Genomic DNA, 21,161 nt, shown 5'->3' with positions numbered 1-21,161 from the left:
TGGGATAATAAGCTAACATTAACAAAAATGTAGGTTTTTTATTCTGGTAATTTGGAGTGTATAACACATTGGTTCTTTGCTTGCAAACATTGCATTCATGTTTTTTCTTTTAATTTTAAATTGCATTGCACAGGAAGTTGTTTAAAAACAAAATACTAATTAATTAAGAATTTAATGCCAGACAAAGGACATTTCTTAAATAGGCCTATCATTTACAGTTTTTATTGCAACTTGAACGATTTTACAATTAATGCATTTCAATATTAAAGCCTGTACGATCTGAAACAACATATTCGATTATGACAGAAACCGGTTTTCGATTGCATCACATCCTTAAAAATTGACAATAAAAAATAAATAAACCAACGGAATGAACCGTATACGTAGATAGGTCAACATGTGCTGTTGCTGTTTTGTTATTGTGATGCGATAATAAAAAAAGACGGAGAACACATTTTTTGGATGAACATTTATATAAAATCAGGCTAACAATATCTTTACATGTAAAGAGATATTATATTTATCCCATAGATCAGGGTTTCTATAAAATTTTGCTGGAGTCGGAGTTGAAGCCGGAGTCATGAAAAAAGCTCGATCTAGCCAGATCTACATTTATTACAAATGTTTTTATGTTATTTTTCTTATATATGAGAGATATGAATATCAACGTTTGGTGGTAAATTTGTTCATAAAACTGAGATTTTGGTCTAATTGACTGTTAAAAGTGCACATTGGAAGAAAACCTCCTTGTCATCTCTTCTGTGGTGCGATTCTCTAACTCATTTTTTGACTTACCGACAAAAATCGGTAAAATTAAAATGCTTATAAATTCCGCAATTAACGATATTTTCGGTAAGTTAACGACCAAAAGAAAGTGGTCGTAAAGTTCTACCGATAGCAACAGAGTTGTCAACTTTTATTTTAACTTTTCATTCATAATTTTGTCGGTAACTCAAAAAATCAGTTACAGAATCGCACTGCTGGTCTTCTCATCTCGGATTATATAAGAAGTCTTCTATAAGAAGTCTTTCGTACCTCCCTATGCCATATTAACACAAAAAAAACGCAATATCTTTATAAACAAAAATCAAATGTCGTTCGTTGGTAATTGCATCTGTTGAGAACGGCTAGACCGATTTTTTTTAATGTTCGTCATAGCCCAACTTAGGTTTTTATAGAAAGAAAATTTGACCACGTCCACTACTTTAAATATATTATATCTACAAAACTACTGAGTCGATTTTCCTGAATACCCTAAAATACGCATTCCCTTAATGTGAAATATCCTGTATATTCCGTTGAATTTTGGAAGGAGCGGGGTATGTCATATTTAAGAAAACGCTATATCTTCTTTATAAATAAAATCGAATATCATTCTTGTGTAATTGCATCAGTTGGAACGGCTTGACCGATTTGAATAATTATTATACCCTCAGCATTTATGCTAACGAGGGTATATACACTTTCATACGGGCAAAATGTGCCTCATCGAAATAATGGTTTTAGACCCCAAGTATGTTTGGACGAAATGTGTTTCAGACAATTTGGAGTCGATTGAGCAATGTCCGTCCGTCTGTCTGTCTGTCTGGCTGGCTGGAGCGCACGATAACTCTCGAACGGAGGAACCGATTCGGTTCAAATTTTGGCTTTCGTAATATTTTGCCCAAACTTAGTTTAAGTTCGAAGATGTGCTATATCGGTCCACTCCTTCCGGTACCTCCCCCACAAAAGTTCGAAAATGTTCGGAAAATTTGTGCGCACGATAACTCTTGAAAGGAGTAACCGATTTGGTCCATACTTTGCCCATCGTGGAGCGTGTACCAGACTTAGATCAGGTTTTAATATGGACTCAATCGGTCCACTCCGTCGGGTACCTCCCACACAAAAATTTGGAAAAGTTCAGTTTAGGACCATCTCTCGAATCGCTTTGATTTTTGCTTTAGAAAATTGTATTCACTGCCCTCCATACGACGGTATAAGTTTCATCAGGGGCAAGTCCATACTTCCTGAGAAAATAGCCTGAATGTTGCAAAAAACCCCTATGACACCGTGTGAGGAGGTTGGAGGGCAAAATAACTCTCGAACAGGTCTGCCGATTCGGTCCAAAGTTTGGCCTTAGTAATATTTTGTCCAAACATAGTTTAAGTTCGAAGATAAGCCATATCGGTCCACTCCTTCAGGTACCTCCCCCACAAAAGTTCAAAAATTTTCGAAAAATTGTGCGTACGATAAACTCTTGAAGAGAGTGGCCGAATTGGACCATACTTTACACATCCTAATATATCTACCAGATATAGATCCGGTTCAAATATGGACTATATTTGTCCACTCCATCCGGTACCTCCCACACAAAATGTCGGATACATGTTCACTTTAAGACCTGCTTTCGAATCACTTTGATTTTTGTTGAAGCAACTTGCCTTCGCTGCCTCAATTGCGATGGTAAAAGTTGTTTCAGGGGCAAGTCCATACTTCTTGAGCAAACATCCCTGAAGTTGTAAAAAACCCCTATGGTACCATATGTAGTGGCTGGAGATCCATTCTTTTTAGTATCTCCTCCGCAAAACTTTTGATCTCTAATCCTAATCAACATTTTTGTCAGTTCAAACGCCCAAAATTCCTAAATACATGCGTTTTTTGGGAAAAAATTGTTTCAATATACACAGGCTGAGGGTATATCTCTGTCGGCAAAGCCGACTGATACTTTTTTACTTGTTTTTTTTAATGTCCGTCATAATTCAACTTAAGTTTTTAGGGGGAGTATCTCCCACATGCATTTTTTTAAACGCTATGTGTATTGCCAAAAATTGCTAATGTATCGGTTTGATATTAATCTGCGAGACAATGGTGGTTGTGTCTCTTACCTTACGTACTTATATGGGGTCTGAGGACACGACAACGCCCACTTTTTTTAAATATGTTACATCTACAAATCTACGACATATTTGCCCAAAATTACGAATGTAATATATTTGCGAGACAACGGTGGTTGTGTCTCCTACCTAACGTATTTATTTGGGGCCTAAAGACCCGACCACTCCCACTTTATTCAATATATTGTATCTACACAACTACTGAACGGATGTTCTGAAATTTGCAGACAATTCAAAATTGTACCATGGAAATAGAAAATAAATTTTGATGAATTTCGGAGGAGGTTGGTTACCTATCCTGTAGTGGAATTCTGTAACTCATTTTTCGGGTTACCGACAAAAATCGGTAACTTTAAAATGCTTATAATTTAGGTAGTTAACGATATTTGTCGGGAAGTTAACGACCAATAAAATGTAGTTGTAACATTCTACCAATAGCAAGAGTGTTGTCAACTTTTATTTGAAAATTTCATTCTTAATTTTGCTTTTTAATATTATCGATTTTTGTCGGTAACTCAAAAAATGAGTTACAGAATTCCACTACAGGCACCCTATTCAGTAACATTTTAACAACTTTACTCATTGTTTATTTTACAACAATTTCATTTGTTTGTTTTGTAGTTGTTACAAAAACAAAAGAAATTTTAACAACTTTTTAATCGATAAAAGTTACAGAATAGGCCTACCGCTCTCTATTTTTTTAAACCATATATTTGAAAAAAATTATGGACGTATCGGATTGAAAATTAATTTACGAAAAGATGGTGGTTGCAGCTCCTAGGTACTTCTTTGGGACCTAAAGATCGACAACGGCCAATTTTTTTTTTGAATTTGTCATATCTCCAATGCTAGAGAACCGTTTTATCAAGGTTTACAGTGGGAATGTATATTTTTATTCATTACTGAGGAGGAGGGCACCTTACTCAAGTCCTTTTTTAAAGCTATGTATGCAAAAAATGACCATGTCGGTTTGAACATTAATTTTGGTAGACAATGGGGTTGTGTTTCCGAGCCTACATGTACCAAAATACCCGACGACGCCCATTATTTAACCCACTTAGCGCCGAGAATTTTTTTGCGAGAAAACTTAAATTTTTTTATGAAAATTATATTTTTGAGACTTTCTAAGCATTTTTTAATAAAATAATGTTTTTCTCTTAAATGCATAGTTTTCCTGCATATATGTTGTATAGTTTTCCTTATATGCCAATCCCTTGGTTTTTAATTGAGAAAATACTCTTATTATGTCCCTAACAAATCCTTGACTTCATATGGTTCCAACATTTATGATTAAATTTTTATCGCATATTTAAATTTTTCATCAAAAGTCGAAAATTATAAAAAGTCAATTTTTTGAATAGCTTGGGGTTTTAGGCCAATTGCGTGGAAATGCATATGTCAAATGAAGCTTTATACGCGTGATATGACAGATAACATACAATACTATAACAAAATGCAAAAAACCCCACAAAAATATTCAAAAACTAGAGTTTTCGCCAATTTTTGCAACCATTTTTTGTGGCGTTTAAACGACCAGTGGCTTTACACAGAAAAAAATAATTACTGCATTTCAGGAATAGTGTTCATAAAGTCTTGCCAAGGTTGAAATTTCTGTATTTCATGAACGCCTTTCATAAAGCAAAAAAAATACTGTTTTTTCTGAGAGATTGAAAAAAAAACACTTTTGGTGAGTTGTTGTTTTTGTTATTATTGACTAACCATACCAGAGACAGATTTTGCTACTTTTATTAATTCTTTTATTTTGTATTATTGTAACTTACCGATTTTTCTAATGATTCTCACTGTAGTTGTAACCCATATATATCTGGGTTAAATATGTCACGTACTGAAAACCGATGAAGAAGCGGAAGAATTAGACTTTAAAATTTTTTTTTAATTTAATTTTATAAATAGATCACGTTAGGATAAAAATAGGGAACTAAATATCACCATTCGGCGGAAAATTGGAAAGAGACTGTTAGAGAAAGGAAAGATTATAGATAAAATCTAAAATCCTCAATGAATAATACGGTTAAATAATGGACCCGAAGAAATGACGTAGAGAATCCCTTTTTTTTAATTGTAAAGTATAAAAGATTGCCATTAAAAAACGACGGGCTAGCAACCGGACCCATTCTGCGTTTTTAGTATAAATAACGGAAAGTAAGAATTAAGTTAGGTGTTTTTCCAAGCCACGATAGGTGTTTGGCAAATTTAAACATCGAATCAATGCCTTATAATCTATCTTTTCTGCATATCTATTTTGATCCATTTTGATGTTACAGTGACCCGTAACAAGTCCCACAGTGATCTTCATCCCAATTATACCGAGTAAAAGAAGATAAATCGCAGCCCTTATTGCTTTGGATATCCTACCAACAGTTTCCGTAAGCGATCCATTGTGCTCCCTTTCAAGGTATGTCTCACGAAGTTTGCAGATGTAGTAGCACATCGATGGCCTAGCAGATTCAATAATTGGAAAATAGACTTAAACTTGGTTTAGATGATGTTCAAGTAACAAAAAACATTGTTCCACAACATCCCATACGGGACAAGGGAGACTTCTCTCATATCAATGATTGCACCCCGATTCATATTTAGCTCAATGATATGGGACCTACTGTTTATCGCCGAGTCCGAACGGCATGTCCTTAGACACCACTTGTAGAGAAGTTTTTCAAGGCTGAAATACTCAGGAAATGTCGCCAACATTACTGAGGGGTATTTTGCCACCGTTGAAAAATGTTCGGTGTTGCCTGGCCAGGGATTCGAACCACCGACCTTCTGCGTGCAAGGCGGGCGTGCATACCATTGCACCACGGTGGCACCCAAGACGATGTTCAAGTGCATTATCTTTATTTATTTGGCATATACTGAATGAAGATGACAACTTAAATCCACTGGATGTGCTAAACCAAGGATAGTCTAAACGGAGTATTAGAGCCACCCGAGTAGTTTATCTGTTAATTACATTTCCATTACGTAACTGAGTCAAATCGAATGGTAGCATTCCACTATCGGGAAAAGTAAAAATGTGGATTATGGTGAAATTACAAATAAAATAACCTAAAATTGTCTAAAACTATAACAAATATTTTCCAACTTATTTAACAACATTTAGTACCCTTTTGATAAATAATAACTTATAACTACCAAAAATTTCAATATAAACTCATTATTTGGTAATGGGAAAGCGGGAACAAAATAATTGCTAGCAAATAATTTATTGGAATATAAACAAATTTATTAATTTGTCTATTCAGGCCTACGTGACTTATTTGATGCGGTGAGAGTGACGTGATTTGTTTACAGCCGCATCTCCAAATATCAATCTCAAAATTTAAATATGTCAACTGCGTCATTTGATATGTACAAAATGAGGTTAAGAATAATAACTTCATTATCAGCAACGAATTAATTCTGAACTTTGTTATGCTATGGGGAGGGATAATTTCACTTTCGTATATTTTAAAATCCTATTGGTCATAATTACAAGTTTTCCTTGATTACTGGTAAGCTATATAGGACAATTAAACTAAACGCATTTGAATGTTTCAGAAAATTTTAACTGATCACTAAAATGCATATACGTAAAATGGTTTTCCTTTTAATATAATTAAATATCACTTTCAACGGTAACATAATCTGAAGACTAAAATTCTGTTCGAAAAATCCAATTAATAACAAAATATATGATGTAATAACGGATGTATGCTTCCTCAACATATAGAAAAGGATTAACATAACTTTGGAATATGGAAAGGTGTTCATAACAAAAAAATTGTTTAAGAATTTTTTAAAAGTTGAACTTATCTGAGTAATAAGAAGATCTCATATCTCATACATTATAGGCCACCTAGAAACAGTCATATTTGTTATTAGTTATTATGCCCTTCCTCCACGAAATTCCTTTGTTTACAAATAAAAGTTTGGCTACGTCGGTACATCAGATAAATCCCATTCATTGTCTTTATGGCCAATAGAATAGCAACAATTCCTTAAGTAAATAATGCATATGTAGATGAAAAAATACCATAAAAATAGAAATTATATTTTGAAAGCAAAATTTCATATTCCATAAAGAAAGTGGTGATGATTACTTTTCACCTAAACATTGTGGGAATGTTTACGATTTGCTGCAGCATTTCAAAAGCATTTCGGTGGAACTTTCCATGGGAATTCTTTTGTAAACGCCCCAATCCCCTCTCCAAGATGTATATTTGGATAGTATTTAAAAGAATAATAATTCTAAATCCATTCACATCAAATCGATGCCAAATAACATAAAAACTAAGCCAGCCAGTATAGCATGTGGTAGCTGCATGATGGACAATTTTTATAGTCCAAAATTATTATTCATTGATTGTGATGCTGATGACGTACTTGAAACGCTTACTTTTTGATAATACCATAAGACTAATTCTTGTTGTTATTGTCAATGAATGTGAATGTTTGTTTGTTTGCCTAGTTTGACAGAGCATCCAATATGTCAACAAATCCATAGAATTTCATATTTACGTTGTTCTTATCTGTTTTATTAAGAAAGCAAATACCAAATATTCTTTGAAAATTATTCCATGCACTAATCTGGAAAACAGTATGAGAAATTTTGAAAATTGTGCAAATAAACATTTGTGTGAATTTGTCCCAAAAATATATGCATAGGTGAAAGTTCATATTTATTTTCATATGTATGTATTCCAATAAAATAAACAGTTCCTGACCTTGCAAAATATATTTGTAATTATGATTGCCTTCTTTGTGATTATTATTATTATTTAGAAGCAACAAAACTATACCATTTGGATTGGTCTGCATCTGCAACCCATTCAGATTCCATTTTAATTTCTAAAGTACGAAATGTGTCATTGACCTGCACCTGTAGTGTGGCATTTTTAATTATATAAATATTCCCCCAAAACGTATACTCCTTAATGTACATATCTCAAAAACTCAAAACATAAAAATTAAAATTTTGAAATAAAGATGGAGTCATATTTACTAACAGAGATTTGCCCCCAGCTTGTGACATAAAAACGAGAAGCAATCCCAAATCTGTAAGTCCTGGCGTCAATAAAATATATTGCATTTTTTATACCCTACACCATAGTATGAAGGGTATATTACGTCTGTTTTTCTGTTTGTAACGCATTGAAATATACATTTCCCACCCTATAAGGTATGTATGGGGATTTCTGAGTGAAATCCCTGTGGTGATGCTGCATATCAGCAAAACATTTTAGTATATTTTCAGATTTTTTTTAATGACGGTTTCAGAGATATCGCGCCTTAAAAATGTCAAATTCTGTAAAAACTCTTTGCAAAGAAATACTCATAACTTCTTTAATATTGGACCAAATAGAAAAAAAAATCTGTTTTTGTATTTTTTGTTGTTTTGTTGATAAATATTTTCCCAATATATTTGAAATATTTTATCGACATTCAACAAAAATATGGTGATGAAGCTTTTAATCAAAATTTTCGGGGTGTCTTTTTTTCTGTGTAACTAAATTGATATTAAAAAAACTAAATAAAACTTCAAAACAATTGTTTATAAATTAAACTATTATTTTTTTGGTAAAATAACAAATGTTTCACACTGGTATAAAGGAAGAATTGTATTTGTAAATTTAGAAAAATTAAGAAAAAATAGTAATTATTTCAATTCCACTACTAAATAGGTCTTAATATGTTTGTAGTGAATCGTAGTTTAATACAAAAAAAAATTCAAGAAAATCGGAGAGTGCAATCATTGATGAAAATTGATTTAAAATTTTAAAGCGCGATAATTCCATCCAAGCCCACTGTGCAAAATTTCTTTCTATTTTTATTAGATAGATATATTATACAACAACAAAAAATACAAAAAAATTCTATTTGGACCAATATTAAAGAAGTTATGAGTATTTCTTTGCAAATAGTTTTTACAGAATTTGACATTTTCAAGGCGCGAAATCTCTGGAACCGTTAGTCAAAAAAATTCTGAAAATATACTAAACTGTTTTGCCGATGAGCAGCATCACCACAGCTAAAAATAAGGGAAATCCAAAACCTCCTCCTGAGAAAGTGTGCGATTTCACTCAGAAACCCCTATATATTCTTGATCGGGATAAAATTCTGATTCGATATAGCCATGTCCGTCCGCTGTAATCACTCTAGCGCCCGCAATAATTGTATTTACGCACCCGAGTGTCGTTTTGGTATAGCCCCCATATAATGGTACCTCCCGACTTTCGATATTTTGGTATAATGTTTTTGGTAAAATAACAAATGTTTCACAAATGTTTCACGGGGAGCCACCGTGGTGCAATGGTATGCACACCCGCCTTGCACACATAAGGTCGTGGGTTCGATTCCCAGTCCAGCCAACATCAAAACACTTTTGAACGGTGGCAAAATACCCCTCAGCATTGTTGGCGACATTTCCTGAGTATTTCAGCCATGTAAAACTTCTCTACAAAATTGGTGTCTTAGACACGCCGTTCGGACTCGGCTATAAACTGTAGGTTCCATATAATTGAGCTAATATGAATCGGGGTGCACTCTCATCCCTTATGGGATGTTTGTGGAACAATTATATAACAAATGTTTCACATAGGTATAAAGGAAAAATTGTATTGAAAAATTTAAAAAAATAAGAAAAAATAGTAATCAGTCGAATCCCACTATCAAATAGGTCTTTAAATTTTTGTAATGAATCGTAGTTTAATAAAAAAAATTAAAAAAAATATTAAATTTTAAAGCACGAACATTCCATCCAAGCCCACTGTGCAAATGTCTTTCTATTTTTTTATTAGATAGCTGATAAAACAACAAAAAATACAAAAAATCTATTTGGACCAATATTAAAGAAGTTATGAGTATTTCTTTGCAAAGATTTTTTACAGAATTTTACATTTTCAAGGCGCGATATCTCTGGAACCGTTAGTCAAACAAATTCTGAAAATATACTTAAATGTTTTGATGATAAGCAGCATCACCACAGCAAAAAATAGGGTAAATCGAAAACCTCATCTTGAAAAAGTGTCCGATTTCACTCAAAAATAACCCCCATATAATGGTACCTCCCGATTTTTGATATTTTGGAGATTTTAGCTATATTTTTTTACCAAACTACCTGTAATTAGACGTTTGCGGCTCCCTGTGGTCAAAAAACTACTTCACTAAAAATTTTAAAGATAGGTTCAGATTTTGGAATAGCCCCCATATAACGGTTCCTTCCGATTTCCGGTATTTTGAGCATTTTACCTGTAATGTAATATTTAAGGTTCACAGTGTCACAAAACATATCCACGAAAAAACGTCAACATAGGTCAAAGTTTTGATATAGCCCGCATATAACGGTACTTCCCGTGTTTCGGTATTTTGAGAATTTTAGCTATAATTTTTAACCGAACCACCTGTAATTTTACATTTAAGGTTCTCAGTGGTCAAAAAACTTGTGCACCAAAAATTGTCAATATAGGTTCATGTTTTGGTATAGCTCCCATATAGCGGTACCTCCCGATTTTCGGCATTTTGAGGGTCTTAGGTGCATTGTTTGACGGAACTAAGCGTAATTTGACTTTTGAAGTTCCCTGCAGTTATAAAACATTTCCATCAAAAATTGTAAAGGTAGGTAGATACTTTGATATAGCCCCATTGGCGGTACCTTTCACCTGACGGAACATTTTTTAGATTAGGTTAGATAATTTAGGCATTTAGGGTATCCATGTTAGAAAAATGTTTCCACCTAGAATTGTAAACGGAAACTAATTATTCAATTTTAATTAAGACTATTTTAGGGTGGAGGGTATAAAAAGTTCGGCCCGCCGAACTTAACGGTATTTTGCTTGTTAATTAATTAAATTAATCGAGCTAACATGACCTATGGAGTTTGTATTGAAAAAGTGAATTCTAACGAAGTCCCACGCACCCAACCAATATGCTACGATCATTTCGCTGGTGTTTTTACTCAGCTCATCAGGCATTTGGGATATGAATGGCTAGAGGTCAAAGGCTGAGTTTGATAACTTCTATTTGTACATACATTATTGCAAATTTGCAGATATGAAGTATTTTGAATATGGAGGTTTTTGTGACCTTTGAGCTGCGATGATCATTGAGTTTTTTTTTTTTTGTGAAAACAATCTCATTTTCTCATTTTGCTGCTAATATTAGCATCCTTCTCTTTAAGACTTCTGCCCGATTGTATATTTTAAAAGTTGATTTGGTATTACTGTGTGGGATGTTCCTATCATATGCCTAAAAAGTTCGAGAAGTGCCTTCAATTTTCCATAAAACTATTTTATAGATTGATTAGTCATGTTTTTAGAATTTATGGCTAACCACAAACCCAGTCAAGAATATATCTTCCTAGGTATTCTTGTATTTTCATTGTTGTTGACAATTGTTAAAATTCACTGTCATGGCCTTGTACTGGTCGATTAAACCCTTGAGTGGACCTCAAAAACCTTAAAATGTTTGCGGCTTATCGATATCAGGAGTCCTCATTTTTCTTCAATTTCCTGTAAGAGTTTTCCAAGGTTGGTTTACAAAACTTACACCTCAATCATAGCTTTTATTGGTACATTGAGTGGACAAGTTGCATGGCACATGATAGCTCACATCCTTCAACTGATGTTGCATAAAGCTCCTCTGGTAATACCACGTGTATTCACTAGAAATGAAACAGGAGCCAACATAAGTGCTGCACTTTGTCATGTTAAATAAAGTCAGCCGGAAATTTCCTCAATTTTATAAATGGTGTAAGTAAGACCCAAATCGGTTCATCAAGATTAAATACGATTACCCGTTAAATTTCTCAGGCAGACAAATTGGTGGGGAGGTAAACAACAGTAAAAGTGGAAGTGGGGAATTTATTGTATGTAAAATGTACAATGTACATTGTACTTTATAATTCTAATTAATATATATGACAAAATATTGTATCTGTAAGAAGAAGATTAATCTCGGTAAGACGCAAACACAACAACCCGGTCACCGAAAATTCATCATTTTCACGATAAAAGGTGGACATGCCGTGGATGCGTGAAAAAAATATTTCAAATACATACATATGTATGCATTTACAATGTACTTTGTACATTTTACATACAGTATATTTCCTACTTCCACTTTTATTGTTGTTTGTTTACCTTCCCACCAATTTGTCTGCCTGAGAAAAATCGTTCTTTGTTCCGGATAAGAATGATTTGTGCATGCATTGACAAACAAACAGAGACAAGTGGACAGACATCATCATCTGGATGCTTGTAAATGTGGACAAAAAGATGGTCCGAATCCCCTTTCTCGAAATCATTCTTATTATTGTTGTATTGTAATATCGGCGACGTTTCTTCTGGGTCCGGTAATCAGAAGGAATACTAATAAAAATAATAATAACGACAAAAAGTTTTTAATATAAAAGATCAATTCATTTTACAGCTGATCATCAGAAACGCTGGAGATTGTCTAGAACAAAGTTGTCGGCTACTGAAAAGAAACAGCTCCGCGTTTTGTTTTCGTAATTAGTAATTAGAATTTCAAATTGAAATTGAAATAACAATAACAACAAGACAACAACAATAGTAATAATACCACATAGTTTTAATAAACAACTAGATTTGGTATTTCAAAACGTACGTCATAGGCAGCTAATAAGTGAAATAACTGGGTATGTAGTGTGCCCAGTCAGACTTTATTTGAAAACAATAACATAAAATATGTACTGAATAGTGGTGACGTTTTGCTTTTGTGCTTTGCTTTATTCGCGTGTTACCAAAGCTGTGAAGACATTTCAAGTGTATATGAATGTGTTTTGATTTTGTGTGGCGTGTGTCTTCTTTACAAACACGTTTCTTTGAAGAAAAATTCTAAAAATCACAACAAAAAAAGTGAGAAAAAAACTACAATAATTAGTTGTTGATTGGAAAGTGATGGACTAGAACTCGTAACCATTTCCCGATGGCAAAGTGTGGACGTACATTGGTGTCATACATTGTGGACAGTGGCTTTCTCATGCGAAAAGTAATATTTTCCCAGGTAGGGACACCTACAGAAAATCTAAGTGAATTGTGTTTTAAAGTCAGCTACAGTTTCTGTTGCCAAGTCTGCTAAAACTTATCCTGATAGCAGGCTAATTCTATTTCTTAACTTAATTAACGGTAAATTGGTACTCAATATTGTAATAGTACGTTTACATTGTATTGTATTTAGTAATTCCAGTGGTTTAAAGTGATCAATTCCATTACATACACACCAAATAAATGCTCATAAAGGATGTTAACAAGCCACATAATGAAAAATTATACATTCTAAAAAGACGAAATATCGATAGATATGGTTCTTTGGGGAATCCAAAAAGAGAACCTCTACTGACAATTTATTACAAGAACATTTTCCGCCTAAAGAACAAACTGTCAAGTACAGTATCACATGCCTCAGTTAGTAACCATGCTTCAGATCAGTGCAACAGCACGGATAGTAGCAGTGTATTATATAGAGTGACATTATGGCACATTTGCCACAAACACCCCGATCTATATTATCTAAATAATATGTGTAGAGTTGGCCAATCTCGTGTAATTGAACGATCCGGATCACTGTCCTCGTTCAAAGACGAATGAGTAACATCATAAAAACCAACTTATGAAATTAAGTATACGCAGTTTTGTCATAGAAATCACCGGTGTCCACTGAACGAGATAGTGATCCGGATCGTTCAATTGAACGAGATTGCCTAACTCTAGATATGGGGCCTACTGTGTTTATCGCCGATTCCGAATGGCGTGTCTTACAGCACCATTTGTAGAGAAGTTTAACATCGCTGAAATACTCAGGAAATGTTGTCAACACTACTGAGGGGTATTTTACCACCGTTGAAAAATAGATGTTGCCTGATGTGCATACCATTTCACCATGGTGGCACTAATTTATAACAAATTTTTATACCTTCAGCCTTTAGGCTAGAAAGGGTATATACACTTTCATACGGGCAAAATGTGCCTCATTGAAATAATGGTTTTAGACCCCAAGTTTGTTTGGACGAAATGTGTTGCAGACAATTTAGAGTTGATTTAGCCATGTCCGTCCGTCTGTCTGTCGGGCTGGTGCGCACGATAACTCTCGAACGGATGAACCGATTCGGTTCAAATTTTGGGTTTCGTAATATTTTGTCCAAACTTAGTTTAAGTTCGAAGATGAGCTATATCGGTCCACTCCTTCCAGTACCTCCCCCACAAAAGTTCAAAAATGTTCGGAAAATTTGTGGACATGATAACTCTTGAAGGGAGTAACTGATTTGGTCCATACTTTGCACATCGTGAAATTTCTACCAGACTTAGATGCGGTTCCAATATGGACTCAATCGGCCCACTCCTTCGGGTACCTCCCACACAAATTTTCGGATAAGTTCAGTTTAGGACCTGCTCTCGAATCGCTTTGATTTTTGTTGCAACAACTTGTATTTACTTCTCCCCATATGACGGTACAAGTTTCATCAGGGGCAAGTCCATACTTCCTGGAAAAATGGCCGGAAAGGTGCAAAAAGCCCCTATGACACCTTGTGTAGTGGTTGGAGCGCAAGATAACTTTCGAACGGATCTGTCGATTCGGTCCAAAATTTGGTCTCCGTAATATTTTATCAAAACATAATTTAAGTTCGAAGATGGGCTATATCGGTCCACTCCTTCAGGTACCTCCCCCACAAAACTTCAAAAATGTTCGGAAAAAATTTGCGCACGATAACTCTAGAAGGGAGTGACCGATCTAATCTATATTTTGCACATCCTAATATATCTACCAGATATAGATCAGGTTCGAATATGGACTATATGTGTCTACTCCTTCTGGCACCTCTCACACAAAAGTTCACTTTAAGACCTGCTCTCGAATCACTTTGATTTTTGTTGAAACTATTTGCATTCGCCACCTCCATTACGACGCTAAAAGTTTTTTCAGGGGTAAGTCCATATTTCTTGGGAAAACAGCCCGAAAGGTGTAAAAACCCCTATGTCACCATATATGGCGGTCGGAGAGCACGATAACTCTCGAACTGTTAGTTTATCTTCTAAAATTGCCCGTATCGGTACCTTTTCTAGGTACAAAAAGAAGTGGACCAGTCCATCTTCGAAGTTAATGAAGTTTGGAAGAACTATTACGATATGCAGGGATTGAACCAAGTCGAGGATTCCCTTTAAGATCCATTTTAGTTGGCTTTAGCCAAAAATTTATACTGTCGTGATATGAGCAGCGAGGACTGCTGCAAAACCATAATTTCTAAACTTTTTCTTAAGGTGCAAAACTTGTGAAAAATGTTTAAATTTTGTGTGGGAGTTACCGGAAGGAGAGAACAGATATAGCTCAAATTCGAACTTTAAATGTAAGAGAAATATTACTATGTCCAAAGGTTGGACTAATGGCAATCACTCCTTTCCACACTTATAGTGCCCGTCGAAAATTTTATTTGGTTTTTTATTTGGTTAATTTGGATTTTTAGAGCTTTTGGGCCATTATGTCAGGTAGCATTGACTTCCACACGAAAAACATTATATCGCTATAAAAAGTAGAGTTGGGCAAGTTCTAGTTCCCGAAACACATCGCCCTTTCTAGTTTCTGTCCCAAAAGGAACTTCTTGGTCTCTTTCTAGTTCCTTTGGGAGTCATATCTTTTCGATAGATATCACATCCATCATTCATTTCAGTGGATCATCGTATAACTTTTGGACCAGGATCTGCGAACAGACTCTAAACTGCACTTAAACACAAATGTTGAACTTTTTTGGGGAGGTATCCTAAGAAGAGGATCGATATGGGCCATTTTAGAAGTTAAACTAAATTTGTACAAAATATTATGAAATCCAAAGTTTGGACCAAATTGGTTGCACCGTTCAAGAGATATTGTGCATATAATTTTAGTGAAATTTTTAAATAATGGGGGAAAGTACTGGAATTTGTGGGCCGGCATTGCCCATCTTTGAACTGAAAATATGTTTAGACAAAATATTACGAAGGCCAAATTAGGACCAAATCGGTTGATCAGTTCGAGAATTGTCGTGCTCTCCAGCCACTACAAATGGTGCCATAGTGGTTTCTTACACCTTTCGGGCTGTTTTCTCAAGAAGTATGGACTTGTCAATGAAAAAAAATTTACCGTCGAAATTGCAGAGAATGCGAGTTGCTTCAAAAAAATAAATCAACGTGATTCAAGAACAGATCCTAAACCGTACTTTTCCGAAATGTTGTGTGTGAGGTACCCTAGGCGTGGTCCGATTGAGTCCATATTGGAATCTCATCTAAGTCTGGTAGAAATTTCACGTTGTGTAAAGTATGGACCAAATCGGTTACTTCCTTCAAGAGTTAACATGCGCACAAATTTTCCGAACATTTTCTAACTTTTGTGGGGGAGGTACCGGTAGGAATGGAAATAACTTAAACTAAGTTTGGACAAAATATTACGAAAGCCAAATTTTGGACCGAATCGGTTGGTCCGTTCGAGAGTTATCGTGCGCTCCAGCCAGCCAGATAGACAGACGGACGGACATGGCTAAATCAACTCCAAATTGTCTGAAACGGATTTCGTCCAAACATACTTGGGGTCTAAAACCATTATTTCGATGAGGCACATTTTGCTCTCGTTAGTATAATGGCTACGAAATTCTGAAAACCACCTAACCGACATTTTTTGGGGAAAAGAATTTTGGTTATATAACCGGTATTCGATATGTCAATTCGTCGGCAATGCCGACTGATATTGTGTTACTTGTTTATTTGAGCAAAGAAAGCATTTAAGGGCTGTTTACACCATCTATCAATGTCATATGAGATGCCATTTCTTTCACCCATTCGACATTCTCTATGTTTGTCAAAATTGACGTCATCCATACAACTTTCAATTTGTGCGTTCATACCTGCAAGTGTTATTTTCGTATGACATAACCTAAAAATATAAAAACAGCTGTTTTTGTCATTATTTACATTTATTGTTGAGTTGCAATTTTGCGCAAATTTTAATTTTGGTTGAAGGAAACTGAATTGGTAGAATTGGTGTTATAGAGACATTCATGTTTTTGCCACCAAACAATCATTTCAAAGACTGCTTCTTTCGACCAATCGATCTGAAAATAACATTATAAACGCCATCTATTTACTTTACTGAATATTTAAATATACATACCTTTCCATTTTCTTTTTTAAAAGATTTTGTTTTTCATTTTTTGTTTGAGAATGTCAGAAAGCAGCTGATAAATTTATGTTTACATACGAGAATGTCGTATCAAATAGAGCGCTCCCTAAATGAAAAATTTACATATGAGTTGCCAAATCATTTTGATAGATGAACATTTTCATAGTGGTTACACTATGTGTACAACATTCGCAGGTAGAAAATTTGGCATCTCATACGACATTAATAGATGGTGTAAACAACCCTTTATTGTTATGTCACGTTTTGGCTCACAGACTTTAACATATGTTGCATCGTTATTCATTAAAAACGATTCCAGTGCTCACTCTGTTTTCTAATGTGGCGTTGAACGATTTGAAGAAGTCTAGTCGACAGATAGTGATAGTGTTCTCTAGAATAAGGCATAATGTTAACATGTGGTCGATGGTAGTTATGCCAAAACTAAAGCTTCACTGATTTGGTTTAGGTTCCATTTAACGGCTACACCTTCCTCTTGCATAAATCTTAGCCCTTTTCCAGAACCTGCAAGAAGCATTTTTTGTTAATAAATTTGAAAAATTTTACAACTTTTTATTACATGTTAAGCGGCTTACTGTTGACTGCATTCTGAATTCTTCAATGCCACGTTCTTAAAACTTTAGGTTAATTAAAAACGTGTTATAATTTATTCATTAAGATTTAAATAAAATAACACTTATGGATATTTACCATAACAAACAGAAGAAGAAAACATGCCATTAAGGAAGCAAAACAACAACTAAATTGCGATGTAAAAATCATATTTTCTAGCGCTGGCCAGCTCTGCGATATGCGGCGACACATACATACATATGTATATTTGTTTTTATTCTGATATTTATGTTTTTGTTTTGTGGAGAGGGGACTGACGACCAGCTGTTTACGTTAAAAACTGTTTATGGTTTTATTAAATTAATAAAAATCAACGTGTTGCGAATGATTAAGCGAATTGTGTTTTATAAAACAATAACAACAGCAACATCCAGCCAATAATATAGAAGTGTGGGAATGTTTGAATCTAATTTACCTAAAAAAAAATTCTTTGATTTTTTAAATTTAATCAAATTACACATGCGAAACATTTACGAAAATGACACACGACACTTGGCTTGGGTCCCCTGTTTTGCGATTTGTTAAGTATTTCCCTTTTCAATAACCTTGAAGTGTAAAAAGTGAACAAATACTCACTCAAAAAATAAAAACAAAAACACCAAATAAATGGTACTTGTTTCGAAATAAAGATTATTCTATTACATATTTCCTCTACTCAAAATTGGCTACTTAACTGGCTACTCATCACTACAAATGATATTCACGACCACCTTCCTGTCGGGCCAGTCAGCCAGCCCAATGTTGACTATAAATGATTGGTCATGTACACACCACTAGTTAGACAGTCGATATCAACTTGTTTATTATTGTTGTTAATAATATTTTTTTAAAACATAAACAATTCTAAATTCATCTTCACACTATTTTCATTGATTACAATTAAGTATTGTGAATGTTTTTTATACGACTTGAGAATACCCTATTGAGGTTGTTATCAAAATGTAAATCATCTTCAGAAATAGAGAGAAAACTACTTATTGGTGGCATGTTTATAACAGTTCATGAGAAAAAAATAAACATTTGTCCAGGGATGGAACATTGACTTGAGTCAACGTCAGTGTCATTATTATAGGGTTATACCAAGTGTGGGTGCCACAGTGGCAAGAAACCCTTCATAATGTAGGCGAAATTTTTCTTTCATTGCTGCCATGTAAAACGTCTATAGAAGTGGTGCCGTATGACGCGAATCAAACTCGGCGAAAAAGTAGGTCCCATATAGTTGATCTAATATTAATCATGCTGTACCCATTGATATAAGAAAGTCTTACTTGTTCACATTTAAGCTAACGAGGCCGATATTCTTTTATACAATCAAAAATGTGCCTGAAATATTAAACCCCAAGTGTGTTTAGACGAAATCCAGACAAAGACAATTTGGAGTAAATTTGGTCCTGTTCGTCTGTCTGACTGACTGGCTGGCTTAAGCGCAGGATAACTTTCGAACAGATTACCGGATTTGATTCCAAAATTGTACCTCGTAATATTTTGTCCAAAATTAGTTTGAGCCAATTCTGGTAAATCCCCCTCGAAAATTCAATCTCGAAGGAAGCAACCCATTTCCAACCTTTGCACATCGTAATAGTTCAATTGTTGCCTTTAAGAACCGTTTTAATTCCAAATTTATTGTGCTAGAATTTTTAGGGAACAGCTTGGAACAGATTGATGCCCGAAGTGTCCTCTTTCAGTCCATATATACTTTTATAACCGCCCGTTCCGTCCGTTTAACACTTTTTTATGAACTTATATATTAATTATAGTTTTTTTGCACAATGGACATTTTCAGCCCTATTCTGAACATTCCCATGGGAACTGTTTCCCATGGGTGTGAAATTTCCCATTCCCACGTTTTCCACGACGTGGGAACATCAAATCATGGGAATTGAATTTTCGAAATTCGAAATTAGTTACACCAAATTATGATAGCATACTTTTAGGGGGCTGTAATTTTGTTTTGTAATACAAAATGGCTATTTGCATTGAATTCGCGGTTTTTGAATTAGATTAGCAAAAGCACAACTTACTTAATTCAACAACCGTGCATTGATTTATGGATTTTTTAAGTGAATGGAGTCAACGATGTGTGATGTTGTTCTAATAAGCACATTTTCTTCAGATTGTGCGAATTGGTGTAAGCATTTTTTAATTAGTAGGCAAACATAATTTTTATGTAAAAAGTAATAGGAAATTTTTAAGTTTGTAACGAATTTAAAAATTGTATGTTGATACCGAGTAATTTTAGTTAGGGGTTTAACGAGTATATCGCTAGTTTTACTTATTCCTAATGATCGCTAGAACTCGTATTTTGCATATTTTTAAAAAAATTCAAAAAGATAAGTTCGGATATTTTTCTCGATTATTACATATTTTTGCTTGTTATTACATATCGTCACCATAAAAATCGGAAGACGTATCTCAAAAAAAAAAAAATAATAATAATAATAATAAAATACGTTTGTGATTGAATCTAAAACTAAAACACATGCCCTTGCAAAATTTCAAGCTTCTACGTTCAAAAATAACGATCCTATTCAAGAAAAGGCATTTTGGAAAATGGGATAGCATTGCAATAATTTGGCATATATGTATGTACGCCTGTGATCTTTGTCGTGTCGTTGAGGAGACTAACACGTTTTCAATAGAACGTTGGTCGTCTGATTTAAAAAACCCGAAAGTTATATTACGAAAATGAATAAAAGTTGTAAAGATTGTATATATTATGGTTATTTTCCAATATATTTTAATAATTATTGCCAAAAATTCTTTTGAAATTGATTTGTTTTTACTTGTTGTTCTGCGTTAATAGAATCAACCATGACTCTTTTTCTCGTATTTCAATACATATGGTCTGTTCCAGAACTGCAAAAATCTACAAATTTTTACTACTTTTTTTGTTTTGTTCGATAACATAAAGGAAAATTTTTTATCGGTGTAAAACATGTCAGATTCTTGCAGGTTTTTGTATCATATAAGAATATGCAAAATCCGAAGTCTACTAATGACATATTTTACAGTACATTTTGTATGCTTTTATTAAGCAAACACTTGGCGATTATAAATATTTGCAATAATTTTGTCGTGTAGATGTCTTAAAATATGAAATTTCATAAAAATATGAAATTTCTTGATTTTTTTTTTCAAACTCCCACACTGTTTGCTGGGGAGATTTTTCCCACAAATAGACACAAAATTCTCCCACAATTCAAGATAGAGAATGTATACTTTTTTCCCATGGGAACAAATTCCCAATTCGAACTTCATTCAGAATGAGGGGAGATGGGAAATGGGAAAAAAACTCCCACAAAATTTTGTTCAGAATACGAAAATGTGGGAATGGGAAAAAATTCCCAACTCCCATGCGTTCAGAATAGGGCTGTTTATAAATACATGTATATGAGTATTTATATAACTCAAAATACGGATTTTTTTTGAAAATACAAGGAGTATCACGGTGCGCCTTAACTTATTTTAAATGGAAGGTGCTTACACCTGGGAAGT

General features: G+C 34.2%; 1 protein-coding gene and 1 long non-coding RNA gene across 6 annotated transcripts in view; one reads left to right on the top strand and one right to left on the bottom strand.

Annotated features, from left to right (window-relative positions):
* LOC141391981 (uncharacterized) overlaps positions 1 to 21,161 on the top strand; it is a 43,707-nt gene that overhangs the window by 10,340 nt on the left and 12,206 nt on the right. Inside the window, exon 1 of one of the 5 annotated variants that reach the window (XM_073964803.1) lies at positions 12,184 to 12,528. The exons of 2 other annotated variants lie outside the window; for them this stretch is intronic. The gene's annotated coding sequence lies outside the window, so the exon portion shown is untranslated. Of the gene's footprint in view, positions 1 to 12,183; positions 12,897 to 21,161 lie in introns of those variants that run through there. 2 more of the 5 variants (XM_073964804.1, XM_073964805.1) reach the window with 2 other exon arrangements.
* LOC141391984 (uncharacterized) lies at positions 16,812 to 17,795 on the bottom strand. The gene is made up of 4 exons (XR_012409752.1): positions 17,745 to 17,795; positions 17,614 to 17,671; positions 17,028 to 17,558; positions 16,812 to 16,968 (listed from the first exon to the last, which is right to left on the bottom strand). It is a non-coding gene; the product is annotated as an uncharacterized lncRNA (long non-coding RNA).

The sequence above is a fragment of the Musca autumnalis genome, unplaced genomic scaffold, assembly GCF_047663935.1.
Source record: "Musca autumnalis isolate F117 unplaced genomic scaffold, ASM4766393v1 scaffold_2, whole genome shotgun sequence".
Taxonomy (NCBI): Eukaryota; Metazoa; Arthropoda; class Insecta; order Diptera; family Muscidae; genus Musca; species Musca autumnalis.
Note: the sequence above shows the minus strand (reverse complement) of the source record. Positions and strands in the feature narration are given on the sequence as shown.